We start from the raw sequence: 12,729 nt of genomic DNA, 5'->3' as shown, positions 1-12,729 counted from the left end.
TCTGTGAAGTTGTCCTTACTCCAGATACTGAGGTCAAGGCTAATTCATTTATGAAGCCTTCATTGTAAAAAAGTGCTGAGGTTCCAAAGTAGGAAGATTTTTAACCCTACACAGAGGCACAACTCTATGTGCCTATGTCTTGTCATGTCTAGCTATGTGCCTAGCTCTATGTCTTTACATATATAGAAAGTGAAAAGATTCAGCAGTTCATATTGTTGGTAATGCAGACACCAGTTTTTAGATTTATTTATTGTGTATATTTCAAAATCATACTTGTGAAATACTCTCAGTCTTGAAATATTTTTCTGGATATATATCAACATTGATAATACTCCACAGAACAATGACAGCTATTTTAATATTTTATCTTTTATTGTACTATAAAAGTTTTTTTTCTATAGACACTTTCAAGTTTGTAGATTTATTTTAGGGTTATTATTTATTTTTAGAGTTATTAGATTTTTGTCTAATAACAGGATAATAACAGGATTTTTGTCTAATAACAGGAGCCCTAACTTTACCAACCAACCCTCTAGAGGAAAAACAACTTCTGTCATATTTTTAGACTTTGTTTGATGTCCTTCTGTTTTTGTATGATTTGAGTAGAGACCAAGCATCTGTCAGATGTAGAAACTCCTTTTAAGTCCGTTTGTATTTATTCAAGAACCGTGGTAAATGACTGAAGAAATTTACATCGTTTAATTCCTTTGAGAAATATGATTCTTAAAAAATATATGAGTCATTATTAACTTGCAAAGCAAAAGGGGCTTTAAAATGAAGGAAATTAGAGGTGAATGTAAGAAATGAGTTCAAATATAGAAAATTCCATATTCTTTATGGTAATAGCAATGTGTATTGCACGTTGGTTTTACTTTCCTTGCAAAGGTATCAGGCAGGTTTGGTCACTGTTCGGTAATATGAAAGAATTATAAAGATCTACATAAGCATGCTACCGTTACTTTAATTTTAAACAGCTATTCTTTCAAGGCACAGTGTTATACCTTCTTAAGCTTATTTCCTGTCGTATTTTTCCTTCTTTGCATTATCTATGTGGAGTTAGTGGTGTCAAAAAGTGTCAGCTCTTGTTTCATCACAGTAAATTATTTTATGCCTCTATGATACACCAGGCCTTTTATTACTTTGTTTTGTGATGTGTGAATGGATGAGAATTATTATGAATACTATATAACTTGGTGTATGGAAATGGGCTTGCTTTTGCTCTCAAACAGAGAGACCATTGATAAAATTCTTTATTAAGATCACGAAAAAACGGAATGAAAATACTTCTTCCTTGTTTGTGTAACAATTGTCTGAGTCCCCATAAAAATAACTGATGAGTAGACTGCACAATTTCACCTCCCATTGCCCTCCATCTAGACAGGAAGAACACTTTTTTCCCAGGTTGAAATAATTACAATAAATAAGACAATTAATACTGTACACTGTGAAAAGAACCTGCACTATTTTCTTTTAGATGACCAGCTGGAAACTGTATATTTCTTTAGTACGTGTAGTTTGGATTTTAAGAGTAATGTATGGATCCTAAATAAAAGTACCCTAAGCTTTTATTTTCTGGATTAATCTTTGTTATAAATGGTTTTCTAGGCAAGAAACATTGATTAGAAAATTTAAACTGCAGAGATTTTCTTTAATTTCTATTAGTGTGTTCAATAATAGTACTACAAAATTTCCTTTACTGAAACTCTTTATTATTTATATGAGAAAATTCTTTATTTAGATGACAGCTGACTTTTTGAGGAACATGGGTCTTTTGAAAGCAGGTGAAGTCCTATTGGCAGCTCATGGCTTGGACAGGGGCACTCTGGGTTAGAACCTGGGTTAGAATCTGTCTGGATGGCCAGGCTCAGAGAGTGAAGGGGAATGGAGTTACATCCAGCTGGGGGCTGGTCAGCTCAGTACAGGGGCCAGGACTCTAATACCTTTATCCACCTTAAGGATGAGGGGTTCAAGCATCCCCTGAGTAAGTTTCCAGATGACACAAGTGAGAGTGTGAATCTACTGAAGGTAGGAAGGACCTGCAGAGGGATCTGTATGGGCCAGATTGATGGGCAAGGCCAGTTATGTGAGATCAAACAAGGGGAAGTGCCTGGTCAGAAGTTTGGGTCACAAGACCCCCAGGCAGTGCTAAAGGCTGAGAAAGGGTAAAGATATTGATGGAAAAGAACCTGGGGATGCTGGTCAATGGCAGCTGAACATGAGCCAGCTGTGCCCAGGTGGCCAAGAAGGCCAGAGGCATCCAGGCCTGTGTCCACAACAGTGTGGCCAGCAGGAGCAGGGCAGGGATTGTCCCCCTGCGCTGGGCACAGGTGAGGATACAGCTAGGGGGCTGTGTCCAGTGATAGGGCCCTGGAAACAAGGACATTGGGGTGCTGGAGAGCGTCCAGAGAAAAGCAATGGAGCTGGGGAAGGGTCTGGAGTACAAGACCTCAGAGGAGCAGCTGCAGGAGATGGGGTCGTCTAGTCTGGAGCAAAGGATGCTCAGGACTCCGTACAACTGCCTGAAATGAGGCTGTATCCAGGTAGGGGATTGTCTCTTCTCCCAGGCAATCAGTGACAGAACAAGAGGAGAGCCTCAGGCTGTGTGCCAGGAGAGGTTCCATCTGGATATCAGGAGGGCTTTTTCCACTTGAGAGATGGCTAAGCATTGGAATGGGCTGCCCAGGCAGGTGCAGCCACCATATTAAACAACAGGTGTTCAAGAAATGACTGGATGAGGAGCTTTAGTGACATGGTCTTTTTTGGCATGGTGGTGTTTTCTTGTGGTTGGCCTTGATGATCTTGAAGGTTTTTTCCAACCTTACTGATTTTATAGTTCTGTGAAATTAAAATGAAAAAAGTGGAATATAAAATCTGACCACCTTAAGTATCCTGTGAAAAAACACAATTTAAAATTTTGAAGGTTATTCTGCTGAAAACCTAAAGTACCTTTATGCACAGAAATTGGTTAGAAATCTTCACAGTACAAGTACAAATAACACAAACCATGCCATTTATCTTAGCTTTGTGTTAATCTGTCACACTACCTAAACACCGGAGATCTTTGCATGTGAAACACTGATCTGATGGATTTTGTCAAGGAAATGTGTAACTTACTAATACTCCTATCCTCATTAAAAACTTGCTGCCTTGACATTCCTGAAGTAGAAGGTTATGTGAACAAATTTTCTCAAAGTGTTTCAATATGTTTTTGTAATGTATATAGTATATATGTGCAGAGAGAGAGATAGAGGTGTATATGAACACATGCATATAAAATATATAATTTCTCAAGGAATTATAGAGAATATAAAACAATTTTCTCTTGAAAGTTGCATAAATGAAATTGATTCCTATGGCTTATCATTCTCAAAATTAATATTATTGTTGGGAATTGGCTGACTGTTGTGACTCTTGCTTTTCTCCATCTTTCTGCATCTTTGGTCTTTGCTGAGGAGGAACCATGCCATCAGGACTGCAAAATTATTTCTGCTCCTGACGGGGATGGCAGAAGATGTAATGAATCAGAAATGTGCCTACATTGTACTCCATTGCACAAGCAAACAAATGAAGTGCATGTACTGATTTGCAATTACATCATGATTATATGACATGATTTCCTCAAGTGTAACCTGCACTATGCCCCACAAAAAACTTATTTCAATCCATCAAATGTGACAGTGAAAAGTATTGAGGGAAACTGTTATGTTTACTTCTGTCTTGAAGAGTGGTAGTGTTATTTGAGCACAGATAATTTAAAGGAGAGAAAATTTCCCTGGATTGTGCCTTGAGCTGCTTCTCTTAAGGTCATAGGTTTCTTCAAATAGTGATCTTGGGGGCCACTTGAGTGGTAGGAAAAGATTTACACAGAGAAGCTCCTTGTGACTTCCTGAGGCACTTGGTTTTTTGGTTGGTTTTTTTGGGTTTTGTTTCAATATTTTGCCACAATTTCTTGGTTTAGTGTAGTTTAACCTTTTGTTGTTGTTGTTGTAACAAATACTCACTGTTAATCATTGGAAATACCAGGAAATACCAGATATTTGTGTATCCTTTTGTCTGTCTTTTCCCAACTTTAATGTACTTCATCCAAAAAGACGTTTTCTAGGATCTGTGTGTATTCACCACTACATTGTTTGCCATTTGGAGACTGAAATTGGCAGGAGAGAGAAAGGTTTTTTTTCTTTAATTGGAAAACTATAGTTTCTCTAGTTCATATATGGGAGAGCAATAGTTCATCTTAAAGGATAAAGATTGGTCAGAGAACAGAAACAACAGTTTTATCAGACAGTGAGATATTCTAGATGTGACAAAAGAAAAAATCATCCACCAGTAAACAACCACCTGAAAAATCAATTTATATCAGTTAGCTTCTGAATATACCAAATTCATGGGAAACTATAATTAGTTGAGATCTTGTACTCTATTGTGACTCAGTACATTAAAACTGGATTTTCTTGAAAGGGAAATAGAACATTTTCTCTCCCTGACTAAAAAATAATGTGTTGTCAGAGCTTTTTGATTCTTGTCAGCTATGTTTTCTTCCTGCAACTTTTGTGTTCCATCTCATTTTGGGTGCATTATTTATCTATCTTTCTTGCTATCTAGCTTATATGTGTTATATTTCCAACAGCTAGAAGGCCAAATTGAGACTGTAAAACTACTAGTTTTAGATGCAGGAGGAAAGATCAAATGATGGCTGCAATAAATAGAAAGATTAAGTCAACTAAATCCTTTCTTTACATCTTACAGGATAGACTGAGGCTGTTTTGAGGGTATGGATTAAATGCACAATTTTGTTAGCAGTATTTTTGTTTGATTGTTGTATATATTCTCTAAGAATCTCAAGACTTTGTGACAAAACCCTACCCTTTTTATCTGTTTGAGGAAATCAGTTTGGGTTTTTTGCTGAGTCTAGAAATGGCGAGGCAACATGTGTGTATCTATAATTTATTTTGTTTCTGTTTGCATCTGAGATGTCTTTTTTTCGCAAATGCTCTTTCAGTTAAAAATCCTCTAAAAATATTTTCTGGCTGGGAAATAGAATTTAATGACCAATTATTTATTGCTCTTCTGTATGGAAGTTTGATTTGAATTGGAATTATTTAATTGAAAATCTACATTTTACGTGGATTTGTGAGAATATTCTCCTGGAATTTTCAAGAAGGTTACATATATATATATGTATGTATATATATGTATATGTATATACATATATATACATACATATATATATTCAAATGTGACTTCATGATTAAATAAAAAAAGAAAACTTAAGCAGTTAACTCTTGAAATATAAAGTAAACACATGAGGAAAAGCATGAGGTAGAGCACTTAATTAATTAGTAGCATGCTATAAAATAATACAGTGTGCCTCAGTTAGGCTACCATCATATTTTGGCAGAAATAATTTCTGCAGTCTTTAGAAGCTAAAATTTCTTTTTTTCTCTGACTTATGAAAAGACATTCTTCCTGACACTTTCAATGTGCTTGGGCTATGAAGAGTCATTGTGGGAAGACGCACATTTGGAGTGGGATTTGCTGACTTCCTAGACCTAAAATGTTGGAGATCTTTCTCCTGAATATCTGAATATTTTTGCTCTCACCAGGAGTAGTCAGCAGTCATGCAAACACACCAAGCAATGGCCATTGTCTCTGTCAAGCACAGGTGCCGAGACTTTGCCTTTCTTTCACTTGCTCCTCTTTGCATAAGGCACAGAGGGTTAGAACCCCTTGCCACATATATACTCAGGTATTTTTTTGAAAACCCAGAGAAATTATGCGATGATAAAATCCTGGAAGTGTTTGTCAAAGTTTTATTTTCTCCCTGTCTTGGAGTCTGAAAACGTTATGGATATATGTGCAGGAATTCTATTCCAATCTTTCAAGAAGTATCATTTCCTGCCACAGAAAATTTCCCAAGGTCACATTGCTAACAATGACACGGCATCTTTAAAGAAAGACATTTTCGGTGCAGTAAAACTTGCTGGAAAGCCTTTGAAGTTGAAATGCACTCTAAGAACAAGGGCTTCTCAGTACTATGAAGACTTCTGAGTAGTAGGTGGAAAATTGCATTTAAAAACAAAAAGGAAAAAAATTGTACATTATAAAAATAATAGCAACAAACTTGTTTAAAGATGGTAATTTGGAACCAGGTTCTCCCTGAAATGAAAATCAATTGACCTGTTTCCAGTGTTACAAAAATTATGAGTTCAAAGCTCTGAGCCAAAAATGTGCCCAGCCTTGTCCTCCTGTAACCCGTGTGTCTAAAATTGAAGCCTGATTTTCTGCGCAAAATAAGAGAAGAGAAAATATTCCTACAGAACAGAATGGCAAGAAGCCTTTGAGCCACGATTTTCCTGATGTATTTTCTAGAGTGTCATTCTTAAAAGACATATCTGTTTCATTTTGAAAGACAGAGTCTGTTCCCTTTAAATCTGCTTGGTTAGTAGACAGAATAGGCCAGCTTTAATTTTAATCCTACAAGTTATATGCCAGTTCTGGTTTGGATTTTCTTTTCGTCCCCTATTTGTTTCCTCTGTAACATAAAAGCTGTTTGTGAATAGGGGTAGAACCCCTCTTTATTATTAGGTAGATTATAACCCACAAATTGCAAAACTTATCTGAGTTTAAGAAATGATGACCTAAATATTTAAGACTTGCAGAGGATAAAGGATTCATTCTGGTACAATGAACACCATTTCATACTCTTCTGCTTTTAAGTGTGAAAAGTTATATCTCAGAAAAAGAATACATTCACTTTTTTTAATCTTCATTTTTCTTTCTTTTTTTTTATAAGCTAAATGAAAAAGCGCTTCACAGTGATAACAGGAAATTCACATTCTTGCTCACTTCATGATGTTTTTCATAGTCATTGCAGGTGAAATTTGCTATTGTGCAGAGAACTGGCACAAGATCGAAGGATTCCTTAAATGTTGCCTGAAAGCATTGTGTTCTGGCCTGGTTATAGCCTCCTGCATTCTGCTGTGTTTTTAATGCATCACCAAAAATGTGAGTGGCCTTACTGCTGCTCTTGTCCCAGGGTTAATGTCAGGTCAGGACTGGAGGTAAAGGAGCCCAAGCAGCTGCTGTTGCAGAGTGATGCTTCAATCAAAATCAGTGCCCAGCTGCTTGAGGTGCCATGAAGTTTTTGGCAGCAGCTGCAAAGTGTTCTTACAAGCTACTGTAGTGAAATATTGCAGAAACATATTGTTTTCTGGTATGCTGGATAAAAGACAAAGGAGAGAGGCAGGTGGGAAGGCTTTTCCAAAAAGAATTGGGATTGGAGATCTGCAAGATTGCATGAGACACATAGGCTAGACAGAGCAAGTGGTGACACTGAATGGAACACATCACATTTCATAGACCTTTAACAATATCACCTTTGAAAGCAGTGAATCCATCTGTTCACTTCATTGAAGGGACAGAAACAGTCTAAACTCATCTGTACTTTCCGGTCTGTAGTGAAAACATATTGCTTTTGAATATCCCATGGCATTATTATACCAAATAAAAAATTATTTGATCACATTTGTTCCTAGTTGTTTTTACCACAATCCTCAGTTCTCACTTCAGTCTCAGATATTTAAAAAAAAAATGGCAATAATTTTGAAAGATATCAATTACTCATCAAAAGGAAAAGTGGTGGTAAACTTATTTTATACAAACAGAATGATGGCATTTAAAAGAATTTTTTTTATAATAATGAAATCTGTTGTGTGGACACCAATAGGTCATGCAAAACTAGGGCTGTCCTTCCTGAAGTTCTGTGGGCAGATAGACACAACATCAATCTTGCAGAAGGCCAACGATATGCATATGATGGCTTTTTCTTTAAAAGTGTTCCAGATTTCAGGACAAGGTAGAAGTTGTGATTATAAAGAGTTTCAACTCCTAACAGTAAGTGTAGTATATGGTAGAGATAATTCATGCTATATATGTGTATAAAATATTGTAGAATCTAACGTATGTCTGTGATCACCCAGGCTGGGAACAGAGTCTCATGGCTATTAAATTAGTTCCTGGACAATGTTAAGATAATATCAAGTTTGTTAATGTATGAAAGAAACCTTCCTGGGCCATGATTGATAGTTTCCATGGAATGTCTAAATCACTCAAGGGACCTGCACCTGGGAAGATTGCATCTACCGTGCTCACTCTGCTGCATGCAAATACAAGCATGCGCACAAACCCTGCCGAGGTGCTCAGACATCCTTCTGCACCCCTGGACCTACCTTTGTCTATTCCTGCACATGCATGATCCCAGTTCCACATGTGAAGGGACACAAAGGAAGATTCTTCGGTCATCCCTGCCTCAGGCAGAATAAACTGTGTATAAGCTCCCTGCTTGAAGCACTCAGGATGAACCACTGGGGAGACGCTGACACTTTGTCAGTCGGGTCCTGGTTCACCCAGCGTCTGCACCCGGGGCTGATGCTGTCTTTCGAAATTCTATTTTTTTGTTAATGATCTAATAAATCTTTGTTAATTTTTTTTAATAAATTTGGCTACAAATTTGATCATTTATAACAGTAAGGAAACAAAATTGCTGGAGAAAGTAGGACTCAAAATGTACGTCTTTTCTTACTTTCTCCTCTCCATCTCAGCCATCCTTTTTTTCCCCTCAGCCATTTGGTTGATGTATTACCTATCTGCTCTTCCTGATACTCACTAACATTAATGTGTTCTGCAACGGCCTGATGCCTTAGGGTTCTTCTGGGTACTCAGGAGACTTTTCTGTAAGGCCATGTATGAGGTCAGTGGTATCCAAAAGGCTCCCATGTAAACGTGTTATTGTTTGGACAGTGAATTTGTTATATCTGCTATTCTGGATGTATATAATCTTCCGTATTAAATAGCATGTTCTCTTTACCTCAATTGTTACGGAAGAAGTTACTGCAGATTTGGAACAGAGAAAATCCCACGTGCACTAAGCCTACAGCTCCATCTGAAATGCATTTTGCGTTACTGTGCTGGGTGCCTGATGCTGGAACTGCTCACCATTTCATGTACTTTCCTTCTCCTGGATATGTTCTGCAACCATGTCATGCTTATAAAATATATGTAGAATAGGTATGGGCTCTTTCAAAGGCAGCTAATTTTGGCTGTTGGCAATGGAATGATGGGTTTAATTCTAATTTGATTTGTAGGCTTGATACTCTTCTCCCTTGTCCATGCTGATCTCATTCATTTCCACTGTGGGAAATTCTCCTTTAAATTTAACTACCAGAAGAAAGAAGTTTTAACCTTTAGTTGGTCAAGTACTTAACTGTTATTCCTGCTTTTTTTTCCCCCTGACTCTTTCTTGACCTTGTCATACCTAAATGTTTTACTCCAGTGGTGGTCCCAAGCAGATACATGTGGAATTTCCTTTTCTCAGCCTGAGGAACACAGCTTGACTTAGCATATAAAAACTCTTGCACAGCAGTGGTCTAATCCAATGGTTTATTCAGCTGCATGTCCACTCTTTCACCTGTAGACTTGTTTCTTTTTCTGCTAGAATTATGCTGATATCTGCTTCAGTTTGTTCAGACGAAAGGAAACCACACCATCAAAATCAGGTATAGTGGTCAAATGGATGTTTATACATCGGTTATTATTTTGTTTTAAAATTTGGCATTTCTCCATAAATATATTTTGCTTGCAAATAGTTTATTTCTTTGGTTTAGTTTTATGATTTCCTCATATTACTCCTTAACTGTAACAGCTTCTCTTTTGATTGGAACCCAGTGTTGTTATTAATTAATTTATCTTTGCAAAGATTATTAAGCAAAATATGAACTGTAAGCTCATTTATTTAGTTTCTTCCTCCTGCCACTTCTTTCAGTATTTGCTTTTCCTGTGTAACTTTCTTTTCCAGCAGCAAAATTAGTATAGTATGATAAACCAGCCCTCTGAGCTACATAAACCACTCTGCCTCCTTTGTTCTCCTCATTTTGTGGTGTCCCACTTTTGCAGAAAAATTGCTAGAGCACAAAACCAAAACTGCCAAGCTGATTGTTATCTTTTTTGTCTGGTTGTTCTGGGTGGCGCTGAACATCTTTGTGCATCATTCAGGGTCACTGGAGAGCACTGAAGCAGAGCTGTTGACTTTTCTGGAAGATTATTAAGCTTCCTCACAACAATTAAAAAACTTAGAAGCAAAGATTTTTCATGAAAACAGTTTTACATGCAGGAGTCAGTTTGTTAAAAAATTTCTCTTCTGTCAAGCACTCATTTGTAAGATGTGAAACTGTAACAACTGCCTGAGATCTTTAAGTCTAACACCTTGAAGTACAATCTGATTTGAAAATGGAAATTATTACATAAATATTTCTGTCTTTGTTGAGTCCTGTCCTGTTCTGACTCGTGTCTCCTTGCATTAAGGGCTGTTGACAAGAAGAAATAGGGTCTAATGGAAATTAGAACTGATTAATGCTTTTCATTCAATTTGGTTGCTATAAATATGCCTTCTGCTGTTTCTTTTGAAATTTTTCTGCTTGTATAACAGAAATTATTTAGTTTTATTAGTTTGTACACAAAAGAACTATATAATTATGATTAAATAATAATTAGTATTAGAAATTAATGATCATATGCAAATCTCTAATACAAACAGCAGTACCTTGCCTTTAAAGCTACACAATTGATCTAAGAAATATGCTTCATTCTGCTTGCAAAGCTGCATTAAAAAAGACCTAATCCAAATAATGAGTTGTATCAAAATAGGAAAAAATACATGAGGCAAGACTGCCAAATTATTTATCTTTCATTAAGGGAGAAAATCACACATAATTATCTATGCTATATGAGCACATTTTCTGCAAGTAGGCATGGAATTGAACAACAATAACCATAAAAAATGCAACCCACAACAAAGCTGAATCTAACTAGCTATTATGAAGTAAATGCTAAAAGAGGGAAAACTGAACAAGGAGAATACTCACTAAATAGTACTACATTCTCCATAGTCAGAAAGGACTACTCATCGTTTCAAAGTACAGAAGCAAAATAATATGCTTGGAACTTATTCAGTGAGTGGTTATCATGGATATCTTCGTAGCTTTCCCATAAACAAATAACAGTACAGACTCTTTTTAAATTAAAGGATGTTGATGCTTCGAAATTAAGTAGGCCTGCAATGCTTTGTGGTTTTATTCAGACATTTTGGAAAGATTAAATAGTAAGCACAGAAGGAAAATATGAGCTCTGAATTTGCATTTCAAAACATCCTTTGCTTTTTGTTCCTAGTTAAAATCTGTTCAGTAGCTGACACATCTGAGCAGCATGAGGTGATGTAGCACCATTTCTGAGCTTACAAAGCTGTAATCAGGAATACAGCCACCTTAAGAACTGTCCATTACCTGTGATTAGTATATGAGAATTTAATTTTCTACACCATTACCAGTTCATTGGCAGCTATAAATATATAAAAAGCAAGACGTGTTTTGAACAGTTTAGTAAAAGACAAATTACAGGGCTTTATACCCTTCTATTGGGAGTACATGCTGTAGGACATAATAATAGGATAAACCCCTCAGTTTGAACACTTTACAGACCAGGATATTTGTTCCATTAGCTTAATATTTTAGTATGTCTCTGTGTTTCAAGGTGAGATTGCAGAAATTATTTAATTCCACTGACATATCAAGCAATAAAATGTAAAAGATTCATTATTATCCTGATAGAAATTGTAGTAAGCCCTTCTGGAGTTCTGAACCAAGAGACCAGAAACTGAGAATAATTTAGATGAAAACCAAGGAAACTTTAAAATATTCACATTTTAAGAGAACTATAAAATGTGCTAGAAGAATAAAACTCTATAAAATTTAGTGGTGCCTCTTTCCATACAATTGCTTAACATTTCTTAGTATAGTTATCTTGGGATGGAATTTTCTTCTGTTGATATTCTGGTCTTATTTTTTTGTTGGGCGGATCCTCATTGAAAGAATGTATTTTACTCATCACTTCCTTGATGGTGACTGGACATCTAAGATAAGCTTGAAAGAAAATTCTGTATTTTTATTTGCTTGTATTTCTTGTTGTTCCATTGTTAGTTACTGGATGTTCTTAATTTTATATTAGGGTTGATTGTACCTTGGATGCATAAAAATCAGATTGTGGGAACCCATTTCTTTCTTCAAACAAAACCTGGGAGAAATATTTTAAATATCTTGTATTGACATTTTGAAAATCCTGCTTATGCAGTAAATTTTAAGTCTAGATCAAAGCCTGCTTCATGTTTTTGGAATTGCTTTGTAATACGAAAAAAGCCTTTCATTGTTCTTCACATGGTACTCTCCTCACAGTTAATCAGTGCTGAAAAACTGTTCATTTCTGTGGTCAACCTATCTTAAATATATATATGTATATATATATGGGGGTTTTTGCCAGTAAGCTTTTAGAAGTGATCTCTCTAATGCTCTAGGTATTCAATTTATATATAGTAGCTCAGAATGAAATGAACTAGAAATAATGAAGATATTTAAAATTATCACATGTATGAGTCATATTGCTAAATTTGGAACATTTCAAGAGTGTGAGCCATTCCTAACAATTTGTACACAGCTGAAAGTATTCATGTCAGCTCTCCTGCAGCCAGCGGGGATTCAAAAAGATGGTTTGCAGGGAAGACATAACCTCTGGGAAAGACAAAAAAGGTGATTTTACATTGCTATGACTTGGATGGTTATATGATTCACCATCATATTCCCTTGACAACTGCAGCACGTACAATGAGGGTTATGAATAGCTGGT

Source organism: Zonotrichia leucophrys, chromosome Z (assembly GCF_028769735.1).
Source record: "Zonotrichia leucophrys gambelii isolate GWCS_2022_RI chromosome Z, RI_Zleu_2.0, whole genome shotgun sequence".
Classification (NCBI taxonomy): Eukaryota; Metazoa; Chordata; class Aves; order Passeriformes; family Passerellidae; genus Zonotrichia; species Zonotrichia leucophrys.
This window is presented reverse-complemented; position numbering follows the sequence as displayed.